Below are 16,358 nucleotides of genomic sequence, written 5' to 3'. Positions count from 1 at the left end.
TATCCAATGGGTTTTCTTTCTCTAACTTACTCGAAGAATTCTAACAGGGAGGAATGACCTCCCCTTTGATGAAGCCATGCTGTCTCTGCCCTTTACCATACACTTCCAAGTACTCTGCAATCTCACCCTTAATAATAGACTCTAATATCTTACAAACTGAGGTCAGACTAATAAGTTGTCCCCCAGAAGCGTTTGCCATTGTTGCACCACCATGTTCGCTGCTCAGCTCCCCTTCTAATTCACTCTGGCCAGCTCCTCCCTCACATCTTTGTGGTTACTTTTACTCAACTGCAATACCATTACATCTGGTTCCAGCTTCTCCCTCTCAAACTACAGGGGGAATTCGACCATCTTATGGTAACTGCCCCCTAGGGGGTTCCTTCACCTTCAGCTCCCTAATCAAGTCTGCCTCATTACACATCACCACATCCAGAATTTCCTGTTACCTAGTGGGTTCCACCACAAGCTGCTCCAAAACAAAATCTTGTGGACATTCCATGAATTCCTTTTCTTGAGATCTGCTACCAACTGAATTTTTCCAGTCCACCTGTGTACTGAAGTGCCTCATGATTTTTGTAACAGTGCCTTTCTCACATGCTTTTTCTACCTTCTGATTTATTTTTTGCCTAACATCCTGACTACTGCAAAGGCCTAGACATAATTCCCACCAGGTCTATTTTTCTTTTGCAATTCCTCAATTTTATCCATACAGATTCCACACTTTCTCACGTTATAGCACTTAGAGTCATAGAGATATATAGCACGGAAACAGACCCTTTGGTTCAACTTCATCCATGCCAACCGGATATCCTAAATAAATCTAGTCCCATTTGCCAGAACTCTGCTCATATCCGTCTAAACCCGTCCTATTCACATACCCATCCAGATGCCTTTTAAATGCTGTAATTGTACCAGCCTCCACCACTTCCTCTGGCAGCTCATTCCATACATGCACCACCCTCTGTGGGAAAAAGTTGCTCCTTAGGTCCCTTTTAGGTCTTTCCCTTCTCACCTTAAACCTATGCCCTCTAGTTTTGGACTCCCCACCCCAGGAAAAAGACCTTGTCTATTATCAAGCCCTCCAGCCCTGGCAACATCCTTGTCAATCTTTTCTGAATCCTTTCCAGATTCACAACATCCTTCCTATAGCAAGGAGAACTTCTTGTTATTCTAAGGCGTCTCCCATCCTCAATTCCATTACCCAACCATTCCAAAACCCTCTGAGAACTCATTATTACCACCTCAGAGTATTATCATGAGACTATTAATCCATACCCCCAAATAATATTCTGGGAATTTGATGCATAATCCTGACATGGCAGATGGTGATATTTGGATCCAATAAAAATCTGGAATGGCTGATTGTTCAGGAAAACTTCATTTAGTTCACTAATGTCCTTTAGGGAAGAACTCTGTCATCCTTATCTGCTCTGGCCTACATGTGACTCCAGACCCACAGCAATATGAATGGTGTTTAACTGCCCTCTGGATAATAAATGCTAGCCTAGCCAGTGGTACCTATATTAGACAATAGACAATAGACAATAAGTGCAGGAGTAGGCCATTCTGCCCTTCAAGCCTGCACCACCATTCAATATGATCATGGCTGATCATCCTTAATCAGTATCCTGTTCCTGCCTTATCTCCATAACCCTTGATTCCACAATCCTTGAGAGCTCTATCCAACTCTTTCTTAAATGAATCCAGAGACTGGGCCTCCACTGCCCTCTGGGGCAGAGCATTCCACACAGCCACCGCTCTCTGGGTGAAGACGTTTCTCCTGAGCTCTGTCCTAAATGGTCTACCCCGTAGTTTTAAGCTGTGTCCTCTGGTTCAGCACTCACCCATCAGCGGAAACACGTTTCCTGCTGCCAGAGTGTCCAATCCTTTAATAATCTTATATGTCTCAATCAGATCCCCTCTCAGTCTTCTAAACTCAAGGGTATACAAGCCCAGTTGCTCCGGTCTTTCAGTGTAAGGTAATCCCGCCATTCCAGGAATTGACCTCGTGAACCTACGCTGCACTCCCTCAATAGCCAGAATGTCTTTCCTCAAATTTGGAGACCAGAACTGCACACAGTACTCGAGGTCTCACCAGGGCTCTGTAAGGCTGCAGAAGAACCTCTTTGCTTCTATACTCAATCCCTCTTGTTATGAAGGCCAGCATACTATTAGCCTTCTTCACTACCTGCTGTACCTGAATGCTTGCCTTCATTGACTGGTGTACAAGAACACCCAGATCTCTCTGTACTGCCCCTTTACCTAAATTGATTCCATTAAGGTAGTAATCTGCCTTCCTGTTCTTGCCACCAAAGTGAATAACCATACATTTATCCACATTAAACTGCATCTGCCATGCCTCTGCCCACTCACCTAACCTGTCCAGGTCACCCTGTAATCTCCTAACATCCTCATCACATTTCACCCTGGCACCCAGCTTAGTATATTCCCATGAATAAATCAAAATAATTTTATCTGATTCTAGCCTCCCTCCCATCCCTGATTTTAATCACCCCACCGGTGCTGTCCATTAGATCAGCCACCTCCACCCAAAGCTTTGGAATTGTCTGTGGAGAGAAATCACAGTTAACATCTTGAGTCAAGTGACCTTCCCTCAGAACAATTCCTCGGAACTGTCTCTTATCTTGTGGTCACTCCTTACAATCCACCACTTTGGAAAAGTCTTTGTTAACTCTCTCAGTAACTCATTTTAGCTTCTCATCAACATTTGCATGTGAATCCCTGAGGAATGTTTTATAAATTAATTGATGATTCACCAGCATTAAATTGCTGAGTATGTGAGACTGTTCTTTCTCCCCCTCTCCTTTATGCTGAGTTGCTGCCTATCTGTATTTTTCACCCCCTGTTCCAAGGAAGATTCAATGCATGAACTACCTAAATACAGTTGGGGATAAATATTGGGTCAGGACATGGGACAGAATCTATTGTGCTTTTCAAATAGTTCCACGACATATTTTCTTTCTTCCACAGGAGAAGACAGAAGGGGCTTTAGTTTGATGAGTCTTTGAAAATTGGTTCTTCCTCTGTTTGCTGTGTGGTTGCTGGCCAAGTGTTTTCAGGGCTTTTGTTTTAGATCCTGGTTTGTGACCTTCATTTTGTATGATCAGTTTGAAACACGATACACAGCTATACGTTTCAGTTCACACAGTTCGCAACATCAGTTAAAAGGAACACAGTTGTCAAATATCATTACATTTGTGATGCCACAAGGCCAAAAGACATAGGAGCAGTAGGCCATTCAGCCCATCGAGTCTGCTTCGCCATTCAGTGAGATCATGGCTGATCGGATAATCCTGAAATCCAACTTCCTTGCTCCTCCCTGTAACCCTAATTGATGAAGAATGAGTCTGTCTCAGCCTTGAACATACTTAATAACCCAACCTCAACAACCGTCTGTGGTAAAGAATTCCAAAGACTCACAACCCTCCAAGAGAAATAATTCTTCCTCATCTCAGTAATAGATTGGTACCCCTTTATTCTAACCCCTTCCCCATATCAATCGACCCTCTAGTCATACGTCAGTCCCGCTTTCCTCGGAGTCAGGAGAAAGTGAGGACTGCAGATGCTGGAAATCAGAGTCAAGAATGTGGTGCTGGAAAAGCACAGCCGGTCAGGCAGCATCTGAGGAGCAGGATAGTTGACGTTTCGAGCATAAACTCTTCATCAGGAATGTGCTGAAGAGCTTATGCTCGAAACGTTGACTTTCCTGCTCCTCGGATGCTGCCTGACCGGCTGTGCTTTTCCAGTGCCACACTTCTTGACTTTTGTGCTGGGAATCAGACTGGTAAACCTTTATTGCTCTCCCTCCATTGCCAAAGCATTCTTCCTCAGATAAGGAGTTTTTCTTTGCTGTCCTTGCTGCCAGCAATTTGTACTGACAGAGTGCCTTTTAAACGAGTCAAACATCCTGAGGTGTGTCAGACAAAGCTGTGTCACTGCATCACATTGACATTTGAGGACTGGCGACCAGCAACTTGAAGGAAAGGCATTATCCCATTACTGTTTCATTACGTGTGGTGAGAGGTCACTTTGAGCAAATTATGTACTTCATTTCATACTTCACACCATGGAATACACCCAAAAACATTTTATTGATTGTAAAGAACTTCAGGAGATCCTGAAAGGATGCTACAGAAATGCAAATCCTTTCCTGCAAGTCAGTCTCAGGCTCAGCTCAGACCTACAAAGACTGAATGGGCTGCCACTTGACGAGAGACAAGGGGGTACCAGTTGCCCAAAGAGTCATAAGGGAAAGTCTGCAAATAGCTATGTCTGAAAGTGGACAGGGGTCAGAGGTCACCTGTGGTTTTGTGACTTGTATCTCTTTCATTGAAGGTGCTGGGTTTACCTGTCAAGGTTAGCAAGTTGGTGATACAGTTATCATTGCTGCAGCATTCCTCTGGAGTTTCCAAGAGTTAAATATTCATCTCCTGAACCTTGCTATGACCAAACTGGAGAGGAAACTCAGTGTTTGACTCCTACCTTTAGACACTTCCATTAATGATGGAGGGAAAGAAAAAGGTGGTTGTCCCCGGAGAGCAGTTGGAAATGAAATGGCACAGGATGAAACCTTCAGGAACACATCCATTTCAAGTTTAAGAGAACATGCAACATTGCAGAGGGAATGGATAGAGCCTGAATGGACGGTGCTGGCAAAGTTGAGGATCAAAGTAAATTAGGCCTGGTCTCCTCACGATGCAGGTCAAACTGTGCAATAAGCAATTAAATTAACATTTATACGGTACTGTGTTAACATACAATTCTTAATTAAATTACTGAAGAGTCCCTATGGAGAAGCCTCTGCCTGCTTTTCTTTGCAATCTCGACAACGTGCTGTGTGAACATCGCACGCCTGTTGCAGCATCGAACCAAAATATTACTTTTTAATCAGATGGCATTAGCTGGGGCTTGGGTCGGTGATACAGAGTTGGAACGCTAATCTCATAAGCTTCTCTTCTTTCGCTTCATGTGGCTGATCCTACTGCGTGCTCCTCCTTCCCCCGAATCGCTTTCCATTAGCAATCCCACTTCTGAGCCGGCAGTGGCTAATCGAAGAGGACTGGCCAACTTGAGTCGATAAAAGTGTTTCAGTCATCAGACCTTGACGTGCACTGCTGCACAGAGACCATCTGTAGAACAAAGCAATTGGAAAACTGCCCATTCAGCCTGCCTAAGCCGAGTTTTAAATCTAACTAATGTGCATTCTACTCTGTATACCAAATACCAGACTATAATCTTCTTCAAGTGATTTCTTTTTAAATCATTTTCAGGGACAAGAGTACTTTGCTTAAGTCACGAACCTTCACAAGATTACCATTTTCCATCTTCTTAGCACAATGCAAACAGCAAGAGATTCTGCGTGCAGTATCCACTTGTTCATTTCATGCTCATTGATATTTGTGGAGCTTGTAGAGCGAGGTGAGTTATCCTGAACTGAAGTGAATGTATTACACAGAAATAGACCATCCTGCCCAAATGGCTCTAGACTTTACTTGAGGTTCTTTTCATCTTTTCTCATGTAAATCTATAAGTGTAACCCTTACAATTCAGTTCTGAAGAAGGGTCACTGGATCCGAAACACTAACTCTGCTTTCTCTCAACAGATGGTGCCAGACCTGCTGAGTTTCTCCAGCAATTTCTGGAATTGTAACCCTGTATTGCTTACTTTCTCAAATGCCTGTGTGATTAAGATCTATAAGGTATAATTATCATATTTGGAATTTGAATTTTAAAATAGAGGCAAATGATTTTCTGATTTCAGCTACGTGAAGACATTTTGTTATAAGAAAATCAGAAACTTATTGGAACAGTGACCTAAGTGCATCACTTTCAGGATTCAGTTGCATGCTTAACAGAATACAGTATTAATTCATAGAAATTTTATACTTCTGAATTTACAACAGGCAGAGAAAACAGATCAATGGCCACTAGTTTAATTTTGCATTTAGTTCAGAGGAATGAAAACAAGTTGGTAGAAGGGTTTGAATTGTGTCCAAGCTGCGAGAGCTTTTATTGAAGTCTTCAATTGGGATATCGCCTAGTGGTGTTATCACCAGACTATTAACCTGTGGCTTAGTGTGTCATTGGTGCAGTGTGGAGCCAGGGCCCAGTACAGACTGAAGCTAGGTGCCATCGTGGTACAAAACGTTTATTTCTGTAATGTTGAACATTTTAGTTCTGCACTGTTCAAATCTTGTAACTAAAGAAGCTGTGACTAGGTACTTATTTTGAAGTTTGCACTGTAAATGGTGAATTATAAACTTTTCACTGTACTCCTTGAGTATGTATCACAATAAAGGCTATTCAATTCCATTCTAACCCAGAGAGCTAGGTAATATTCTGGAGACCTGGGTTCAAACCTCACTGTGGCAGAGGGGACAATTTAAGTTCAATAATAATCTGGAAGTAAAGCCATTGCCACTTGTCAGGGGCAAAAAGAACATCTGGTTCACCAATGCCCTTTAGGGAAGGAAACTGATGTCCTAACCTGGTTTGGCCGACATGTGACTCGAGACCCACAGCAATACGGTTGGCTCTTAACTACCTTCCAGCTACTGGGATGGGCAATAAATGCTAGTCTAGCCAGTGGTGCCCACATCCCATGAACCAATCTTCATAAGTTGCCAGGACTGAAAGGAAGTTATGGCCAACACAAATGGAAAGAAGCCACAAACTATCTCCAGTGTGTAAGAAAGAAAAATAGAAAGATTGATTCAGTAAGAAATTAAAGAGATGGCACAGGAGTGATATTTCTGTGACTGAGGATCTGTAAAATATATTGCAGGAAAACAGTTGCAACTTTGTTTTGCAGTTTTTGCGTTCAAATATTTATAAATTGCGGTATATGCAGATTGGTTCCTTTAATATCATCAACTCTCTGTGGTAGTGAGATTGTTTTCTGAATTCCCTTTAGGATTTCTTAATGATTGCCTTGTATTGCTGAATTCTAATCTAACTTTCTCCCCACCAAATACAAACTCCCTCTGTATCCAGACTCTTTCAAAACCTTTTAGAATTTTAAAAACCTGTATTTTGCCACTCTTCAGCACTACTTTTTTCCAAGACAGAAGAGATGTGGTTTGTCCATCTTTCCACTATGTAAAAATCTGGTATCATCTTTGTAAATCTTTCCTCCAAACTCTCCAATGCACCGATGTCATTTTCTATAATTTGCCACCAAAACGGCACGCAGCATTCCAACTCTACTTTCCTGCCTGCCCTCTACAATCCCTGTATTGAATAGTTCAGTCTCCATTGAATTCCAAAGACTAAAGGCTCTCTGAGAAAAGAAAGACTTCCACATCACCATCTTAAACAGGAAATTGCTTACTTGTAAACCGGGTCCCATAACAGGATTTTAAAAACTTATTTGGTCAGCATTTATTGCCCATCCCTAATTGCCCAGAGAGCAGTTAAGAGACAATCATATTGCTGTGGGTCTGGAATCACATGTAGGCCAGGCCAGGGTAAGGACGGCAATTTCCTTCCCTAAAGAGCATTAGTGAACCAGATGTTTTCTTTTCCTGACAACTGACAATAGTTTCACAATCATCATTAGATTCTTCCTTCTAGATTTTTATTGAATTCAAGTTCTCCCACCTGCATAGGAGAATTCAAACACAAGTCATTGAGACATAGAGATGTACAGCATGGAAACAGACCCTTCAGTCTAACTCATCCATGCTAACCAGATGTTCTAACTTAATCCAGTCCCATTTGCCAGCACTTGGCCCATACCCCTCTAAAACCTTCCTATTCACATAGCAATCCAGACACCTTTTAAGTACTGCAGTTGTACCAGCCTCCACCACTTCCTCTGGCAGCTCATTCCATAAATATACCACCCTCTGTGTGAACAAGTTGCGCCTTAGGTCCCTTTTATATCTTTCCCCTCTCACTCTAAACCTGTGCCCTCTAGTTCTGGACTCTCCCCAACTCAGGGAAAAGGCCTTGTCTATTTATCCTATCCATGCCCCTTATAATTTTATAAATCTTTATAAGATCACCCCTCAGCCTCTGACGCTCCAGGAAAAACAGCCCCAGCCTGTTCAGCCTCTTCTTATTGCTCATATCCTCCAACCCTGGCAACATCTTTGTAAATCTTTTCTGAATCCTTTCAAGTTTCACAACATCTTTCCGATAGGAAGGAGACCAGAATTGCACTCAATATTCCAACAGCGTCCTAATCAATGTTCTGTACAGCCGCAACATGACCTCCCAACTCCTATACTCAATATTCTGACCAATAAAGGAAAGCATACCAAATGCCTTCTTCACTATCCTATCAACTGTGACTCTACTTTCAAGGAACTATGAACCTGCACTCCAAGGTCTCTTTGTTCAGCAACACTCCTTAGGACCTTACCATTAAGTGTATAAGTCCTGCTAAGATTTGTTTTCCCAAAGTACAGCACCTCGCATTTATTTAAATTAAGTTCTATCTGCCACTCCTCAGCCCATCTGATCATGGTCTTGTTGTAATCTGAGGTAACCTTCTTCGCTGTCCAATTTTGGTGTCATCTGCAAACTTACTGACTGTATCTCACATCCAAATTATTTATATAAATGATGTAAAGTAGTGGACAGCACAGATCCTTGTGGCATTTCACTGGCCACAGGCCTTCAGTCTGAAAAGCAACCCTCCATCACCACCCTCTGTCTTCTGCCTTCAAGCCAGTTCTATAGCCAAATGGCTAATTCTGCCTGTATTCCACGAGGTGTAACTTTGCTAACCTATCTCCCATGGGAATACCTTACTGAAGTCCATATAAATCACATCCTCTGCTCTGCCCTCATCAATCCTCTTTGTTACTGCTTCAAAAAACTCAATCAAGTTAGTCCCTAATCAGTCCTTGGCTTTCCAAATACATGTAAATCCTGTCCCACCACCGACATCCGGCTCACTGGTCTACAGTTCCCTGGCTCTTCCTTACCACCTTTCTTAAATAATAACCTCCAAATCTTTCCGGCACCTCACCCTGTGACTATTGATGATACAAATATCTCAGCAAGGGTCCCAGCAATCACACCTCTAGCTTCCCTCAGAGTTCTGGGTACACCTGATCAGGTGCTGAGGATTTATCCACTTTTTTGCATTTCAAGACACTCAGCACCTCCATCTCTGCAATACGTACATATTTCAAGATGTCACCATCCATTTCCCCTCATTATATATCTTCCATGTCCTTCTCCACAATAAATACTGGTGCAGAATACTTGTTTAGTATCTCCCCCATCTCTTGAGGCTCCATACATAGGCTGCCTTGCTGATCTTTGAGGGGCCTAGTCTGTCCAAAGCATTTCCAGCATTTCAGGATTAATATAAATGTATTAATAGACTAATACTGATAACACCATTAGACCAGTGCCTCCCACTCCTGGCAAAATGAAACAACTACTCAACATTTACTCTGTGAAGCTGTCTCGGAATCGCATGTTTCAATAAGTTCACATTACATTCTTCTCAACTCCAATGAATATTGGTCCAATTTCTCAGATTTTCCTCATTAGACAACCTCTTCATTCCATAAGTCAGCCAATGAACATTCCATGTCCTGCTTCCAATGCAAGTACCCCCATCTTTAAATATGGAAACCAACAGACCAATGTTATTTTAAAATTTCACTGCTAGCTTGATGCCAGTTTTAAAGGTCAACAATTGACTGATTAAAAGAAATAGTATGCTCTTTTGGATGTTTGTAATGGGCAGAGGAGAGTCTGTATTCAAAACGTGTGTGCTGGTAAAGCACAGCTGGTTAGGCAGCATCTGAGGAGCAGGACAGTCGACGTTTCGGACATAATCCCTTCATCAGGAAATCCTCATCAGCTCTTCATCTCCTCCTCCTCAGATGTTGCCTGACTTGCTGTGCTTTTCAGGACCACTCTTCTTGATTCTGATCTCCTGCATCTGCAGTCCTCACTTTCTCCTAGAACACTGTCTCTACTCAATAAGCCCACACTTGCAAAACCCAAATCAAAATGCTGACTATTCAATGGAGTTCCATAATTCCATAACTCGCTGGAAAGCTCCGAGAGTGTTAATAGCTACATTAACAACCAATTTAAGAGAAGCAATCAAGTTCATTGATCATTTATGTTTGCTAAAAGTGACCAACATTCCTAAATAGGGGCACATTCTCTGCAAACAAAAGTATATCTGTTACAATGCGCACTTTTTGCATTTCTTAGAAACATAGGATGTATATATTCCCCATTGCTTTTTCCATGGCAATGACTGAAGCAGTCAGCTGAGTTGCCAACCAATCTGGGCCCTTTTCCCCTGTGGCTGAAACAGTTTGGATCATTCAAAACTTGGTATTCTTGCATTTGTCCTCAAGAATGCAAGAGGAAATATTACATCAACATGTCCCTCTTTTCAGCACCATGTATTAACAAATGACAAATGAGCATGTCCCACTTCCACACAGTTTTACAAATACGTTCCCTCAAGTCTTTAGCAAATTCCTTTTGAAAATACTTGAATGAATCTGCCTCCACCATACTCTATATGGTAACCACTTGCTGTGTGGTGAGGTTTCTCCTTCAATTGTCTTCGATTGCCAACATGAGTCAATGCCTTCAGGACAACAGTTGAGAAATGAAGGTGGTGGATGAGACAGATCGATTTTCTTTTGGCATTATGCAGGTTGGAATGCTGCTTCTGACTTCCCAATGGATCCAAAAATGCAGCAATGTTTCTCCTTGGCTGAGATTACTTCAAAAATCATCAGAGCCCCCATACCTCACTCTGCATTTCAGAAGCTCAAAACCTTACAGTGCAAATCCATAAAGCAATAAAACTGCTGATCTGTGTCTTTTTACTCACTATAAACTTGTTCAGAAAATATTTACCAGGATGTTGCCAGGAATGGAGGGTTTGATTTATAAATCTCGGTTGGATATGCTTGGACCTTTTTCACTGAAGCGTAGGAGGTTGAGAGGTGACTTTATAAAACCATGAAGGGTATAGATAAGGTGACTAGCAAGGGTGGGGGAGTTCAAAACTAGGGTGCATATTTTTCAGGTGAGAGGAAAAGTTTAAAAAGGATGAGGGACAACTTTTTTTTATGCAGACGGTTGTTCCAGTGGAATGAATTGTCAGAGGAAGTGATGGATGCAGATACAGTTACAACATTTAAAAAACATTTGGATAAGTTCATGAATAGGAAAGATTTGGAGGGATATGAGCCAAACGCAGGCAGGTGGGACTCGTTTAGTTTGGGAACGTGGTCGGCATGGACGAGTTGGGCCAAAGGGTCTGTTTCCATTCTATAGGACCCTATGAAACGTATAATGGTTGGTCAGCTCAGCTGGCTGGATGGCTAGTTTGTGAGGCTAACAGTTTGGGTGCAGTTCCCAAACCAGCTGAGTTTACCATGAAGATTTCCCTTCTCAAACTCTTCCCCTTGAATCCTCAGTGTACACCACCGCCAACCATCTCTCTGTAATGACAGAACAAGTCTACAATCTGGAAGGGTCATGGTGACTTTACCCTTACAATGGGGTTATAGTCGCAGTGTTCAGTACAGTATTTATTAATGTCTTGCCAGACGATTTCAGAGGGCAATTAAGAATCAGTCACATTAGCAATACTTTAGCTCAGATTGACGATAAGTATGTAAGCTAGCTCGCTGAGCTGGAAGGTTTGTTTTCAGACGTTTCGTTGCCATAACTAGGTAACATCATCAGTGAGAGTCTCTGATGAAGTGCTGGTGGTATGCCCCACCTCTCTATTTATAGATCTTGGATTCTGAGGGAAATGACGTCACTCACTTTAAAAAAAACAAGACCTATAAATAGAGAGGCGGGACATACCACCAGCGCTTCACCGGAGACTCTCACTGATTATGTTACCCAGTTATGGCAACGAAACGTCTGAAAACAAATCTTTCAGCTCAGCGAGCTAACTTACATACTTATCGGTCACATTACTGTAGATCCAGAGTCACATGGAGGCTAGACCAGATAAGGATGGAAGATTTCCTTCACTAAAGGACATTAGCTAACCCAATAGCCTTATCTGACAGTCACTGGTGGTTACATGATGCCATTACGGCAGTTTAAATTCCAAATGTTATTGAATTCACATTTCCCCAACCATCCTGGTGGGATCTGAGCCCACAACCTCAGAACATTATACAACCAAGATGCCACAGGCCTCATCCAACAAAGGATAAATGCAGTAAAAGGAAGGGAAGTCGATTATCATTCGATGACATGAGTTCAACCCATTTTATCTGAATTACAAAGATCTGTCTGGTGTATCATAGTGGAGTCATGACTCCTCCCCTCACATGATGTATACTCACTTTCCACAAAAAAAACAGCATGAGTTGTGCCTTCTGCATAAAGACAACTGGAGAAGGCTTTCCACATAATGAGAACTCTGAGTCTTTTACCCAAGGCCAGCGCCTCAGTATTAACTTGAGACATCCACTCACAAGTGTTCATCAATAACATGCAGCTATTTTATACAAACTACTCACACAACCAATTCAAACAAGTCAATGGGAAGAGCCGGGGGATGGGGAATGGGGACAGACAACTGTCGAAGAGAAATTCAGGAGTTTGCTCTTCACACCAGTAGAAGCTTTTAGCAGCAATTTCCCTAATGGGTGGGGGGGGGGAGGGGGGGCAAGGAAGCAACTGCTGAAGTCCTTTGTAGTTTCTGGAAAGGTGATATTACTGAGACCATGATATGGAGGAGCCAGTGTTGAATTGGGGTGGACAAAGTTAAAAAAAAAATCACACATCACCAGGTTATATTTCAACAGGTTTATTTGGAAGCACTAGCTAGTGCTACCAAATAAACCTGTTGGACTATAACCTGGAGTTGTGTATTTTTAACTTTATCACTCAGACCAACTGAGAAGTGAAGAAACAATTGTGTCCCCTGCAGAATTACAACAATTCAATCCAGCCAGCTCTAGCCTCAGGCTGTTCCTCCTTGGAGAATGAAAGATGAAACCAGAGGGCTTGTAAGGACCAGAGCATCAAATGGGCAACGGTGAACCTGCAACACGTTCTGCAGTTTGATGTTTGGTTGGGTAATGTGAAGTAGGCTGACAATTCTCTCTAATGTCCGTTCTGTTCACATTGAGCCTCCCTCTGTCCCGTGTCTCTGTAAACGCCAGAAGCCAACACTGACACCCAAAACCACATCCTTCTCTAATTCCAGCACTGACCCCTTATTACAGGTGATTCTTTCAACAATTTATTTCAGTTACCCGTTTATAATTACAAGAACAGTTGGTTAGTTCACTCTAAAGTACAACCAACAACCAAAACAAAAATATGCTCAAGACATTAACAGATTACCTTCAGGCAACCTTCCACCCCCCACCAACATCCCAACCCCATCTCTGCCCCCACCCCACACCCTCTCCTTCCCCAAGAATCAGAATGGATGAGGAATGACTAACCATGTTTGGTTACTGGGGTGGACTGGGCACTGGTTACAACTCACAGAAACATGGCAACTCAGCCACATGGGGCAGGGCAGTGTTCCACTTGTTTGGAACTGTGCAAAGGCTGCCATTTGTTACAACATTCCTGGCAATCAATGGGGAAAGCCCGTCAGGATTCCAACCACCTGGGACGGCTATTAATGCAAGTGTTGGGCAGAAATGGGCTTGGGGACAACAATTGTGAATGTAGGGAGCTTCCTGATTCTGCTGAACTAGACGCATTATGGGAACATGGCCAGTACATCTCAATGCTCGCAAATCACAACGGGGAAAAGAACTAAGATTTAGGGAGTGGTGGTAAGCAAGGAAAAGTGCTCTTGACAACTGACGGAATTCCATCATCAAAGGGCAGTCAATCCTCCTGAGGGGATCGAGAACATTGTCCTACACTGCTGGACTCCCCAGTCAGACAGAAGAACCACTTTCTGCCTCATCCCCTAACCTCTCCCCACCTCCTAAACCTGTTGATTTATCGCAATCTCCAGCTCCATGTGTGGCACCAAGTGAACTCAGCCTTCAGCTGAATATCTCTTAGTTACAACCAGAAAGAAGGCCTCGGAACATGTTGTGGACTGGATCAGGTCCTGCTCCAGCAAGTGGCCAGCTCTTTCTGAACTCAAGGAATAGAAAATGCAATCACAACCTCAAGGTGAACTAGTTCCATTATAATTCCAGGTTCCCCACTGCTCCCAGTTGGACCTTCTTGCTTGGAGGCACTACAGAATGAACTAGACCCAACTGCGTTTGAATACTGATCTCAAGCTTATAGTATTTTCTTCTGTTGCCCAGTTCTTACTGTGTTAAAGTAGCATTCTCGTAACCATCTCCCGATACCCAGCTCTCGGTTCAGAAGGTTTTGCTTGCGATAGCTGCATATATAGAAAAATAATCAAAAAAAAAGAGAAAGAGAGACAAAGAAGAGGGGAGTAAGGTTCAAGATTTTAGAGTTTTTTTTTCAGACTGACTGGAAAAGCAAAGTAGGAAGTAGGAAAGGAAATAACTGGGAAGTTAGTCAAATGGTCAACTCTGAAATGGAGTCAAAAAAGACCAGACATAAAAGCAGAAGGTGCTGGAGAAACTCAGTAGGTCTGGCATCATCTGGAGAGAGAGAAGCAGCGCTCATGTTTGATAGTTCCATCCTTTTCCAGCTCCCTTTAATTCTGAAGAAGAGTCAAACTGGACTCTGAATGTTAACTCTGTTTCTCTCTCCAGAGATGCTGCTAGGCCTGCTGAGTTTCTCCAGCATTCTCTGTTTTTATTATAGACCTCCACGTCTGGTTTTTATCGAAGGTGCTAGCTTTGGACTCTGGTCAGAGCTTCGCTTGGGAGGCAGTCAGGATGATATTGTTGGCCTCGGGAACCCAAGGCAAGATGGGAATGGGGCAGATGCCAAGGGATGAGGTGGAGCCAGTAGTTAGCAAATAAAGCCAGGAATTCCAGAATCCAGCAAAATCCAGTCAATGTGCTGGAAGGGCCATGGCTTTAGACATTAAGTGAGATCAGGACAGAGTTGGCTACCAGCTTTTCTTCCCAGCTCTTCCCCACCCACCAACCTCTGCTCCTGGTCCAACAGTGTGACGGCCCTCACTATTTAGATACAATGTGAAGGACAGTATTTGGTGAGCGGGTTGGTGAGGGGGTGTTGGTGAGGAATTAAGCCTGCGTTCATATAACTTTAGCAAGGACATATATGAGGAGTCAAAGCACACGATAATTTTAAATTAAAATGTATTCCTATAAACAAAAAATTATTATTCAGCATGACTTAGACAGTACAGAGGAGACCTTTCAGCCTATTGTGTGTATACAACCAAAACTATACGATTATCTTCTCTAGACTCACTTTCCTGCACTTGGCCCATAGACTTGAATGTTATGACATTTCAAGTGTTTACCTACTCATATTTTAAAGATTGTGAGATTTCCCACCTCAACTACCCCCCAGGCAGTGCATTCCAGACACCCCCTGTCATTTGGGGCAAAACAGTTTTCCTCAAATCGCCTCTAAATCGTTCACCTTTCACTTTAAAATGAAGCCCCCTCATTAGTGATCTTGTAATAAGTCACTCAATAACAAAAAGCTTTCTGCTGCTGTGATATTTAAAATTTGAACCTGAGATGTATTCTGTCTCTACTGTAATAGCTCCTTACCTCATCCCAGCATCTCCTGAAGTACATAAGGCTGGTTGCTTAAGTCACAGAGGCTGCTTTGACCCTGCTCCCTTGAAGAGCTAGTGCAGGCACGATGGGCCAAAAGGTCTCTGTTTGCTGCAGGACAATTCTATGACTCTGTTGCTTCAGCAGCTCAGACTGAGGGAGTTTATGACTGAGTTTCCCAATGTGTACATGGATATCTGCGGGTTCTATCATCCTGTCAGCTTCTGACCACAGACTATTGTGAGTAAAGACCACCGCAAGACCAAAGTACTTTAAAACCAGTTCAATGTCTGTAAAGTGTGGTCATCACTGCAATGTAGGCAGTGCCACAGCCAAAGTGTGCACAGCAAGCTCCCACAAACAGGAATGTTATCGTGAGTAGATAATCCGTCTTTAAGATACTGTTTGAGGGATAAGTAATGGTCAGATGGGAATAGCAGTGGTCTTTTCTAAAGCAGTCCCTCAGGATTGTTTACTTGCACCTGAAAGAGTAGACAGTGTTTCCATTGAGATTAGAGTGGTGCTGGAAAAGCACAGCAGGTCAGGCAGCATCTGAGGAGCAGGAATAATCAACATTTCAGGCAAAAACCCTTCATCAGGGCTTTTGACCAAGACGTCAATTTTTCCTGCTCCTCGGATGCTGGCTGACGTTTTCCTGCACCACTGTAATCTTGACTCTAACCTTCAGCATCTGCAGTAGGTTAGAGTCTGCCT

At 42.8% G+C, this 16,358-nt stretch overlaps 1 protein-coding gene across 4 annotated transcripts in view; it reads right to left on the bottom strand.

Annotated features, from left to right (window-relative positions):
• Positions 1-16,358, bottom strand: part of LOC122556417 (protocadherin-1-like) — a 364,614-nt gene that overhangs the window by 49,844 nt on the left and 298,412 nt on the right. Inside the window, exon 4 of one of the 4 annotated variants that reach the window (XR_006313530.1) lies at positions 14,284-14,356. The exons of the other annotated variants lie outside the window; for them this stretch is intronic. The gene's annotated coding sequence lies outside the window, so the exon portion shown is untranslated. The remainder of the gene's footprint in view (positions 1-14,283; positions 14,357-16,358) is intronic. 4 annotated transcript variants of the gene reach the window in all.

This window comes from Chiloscyllium plagiosum, chromosome 14 (genome assembly GCF_004010195.1).
Source record: "Chiloscyllium plagiosum isolate BGI_BamShark_2017 chromosome 14, ASM401019v2, whole genome shotgun sequence".
NCBI lineage: Eukaryota > Metazoa > Chordata > Chondrichthyes > Orectolobiformes > Hemiscylliidae > Chiloscyllium > Chiloscyllium plagiosum.
The sequence above is the reverse complement of the archived record's forward strand: the minus strand, read 5'-3'. Positions and strand labels throughout refer to the sequence as shown.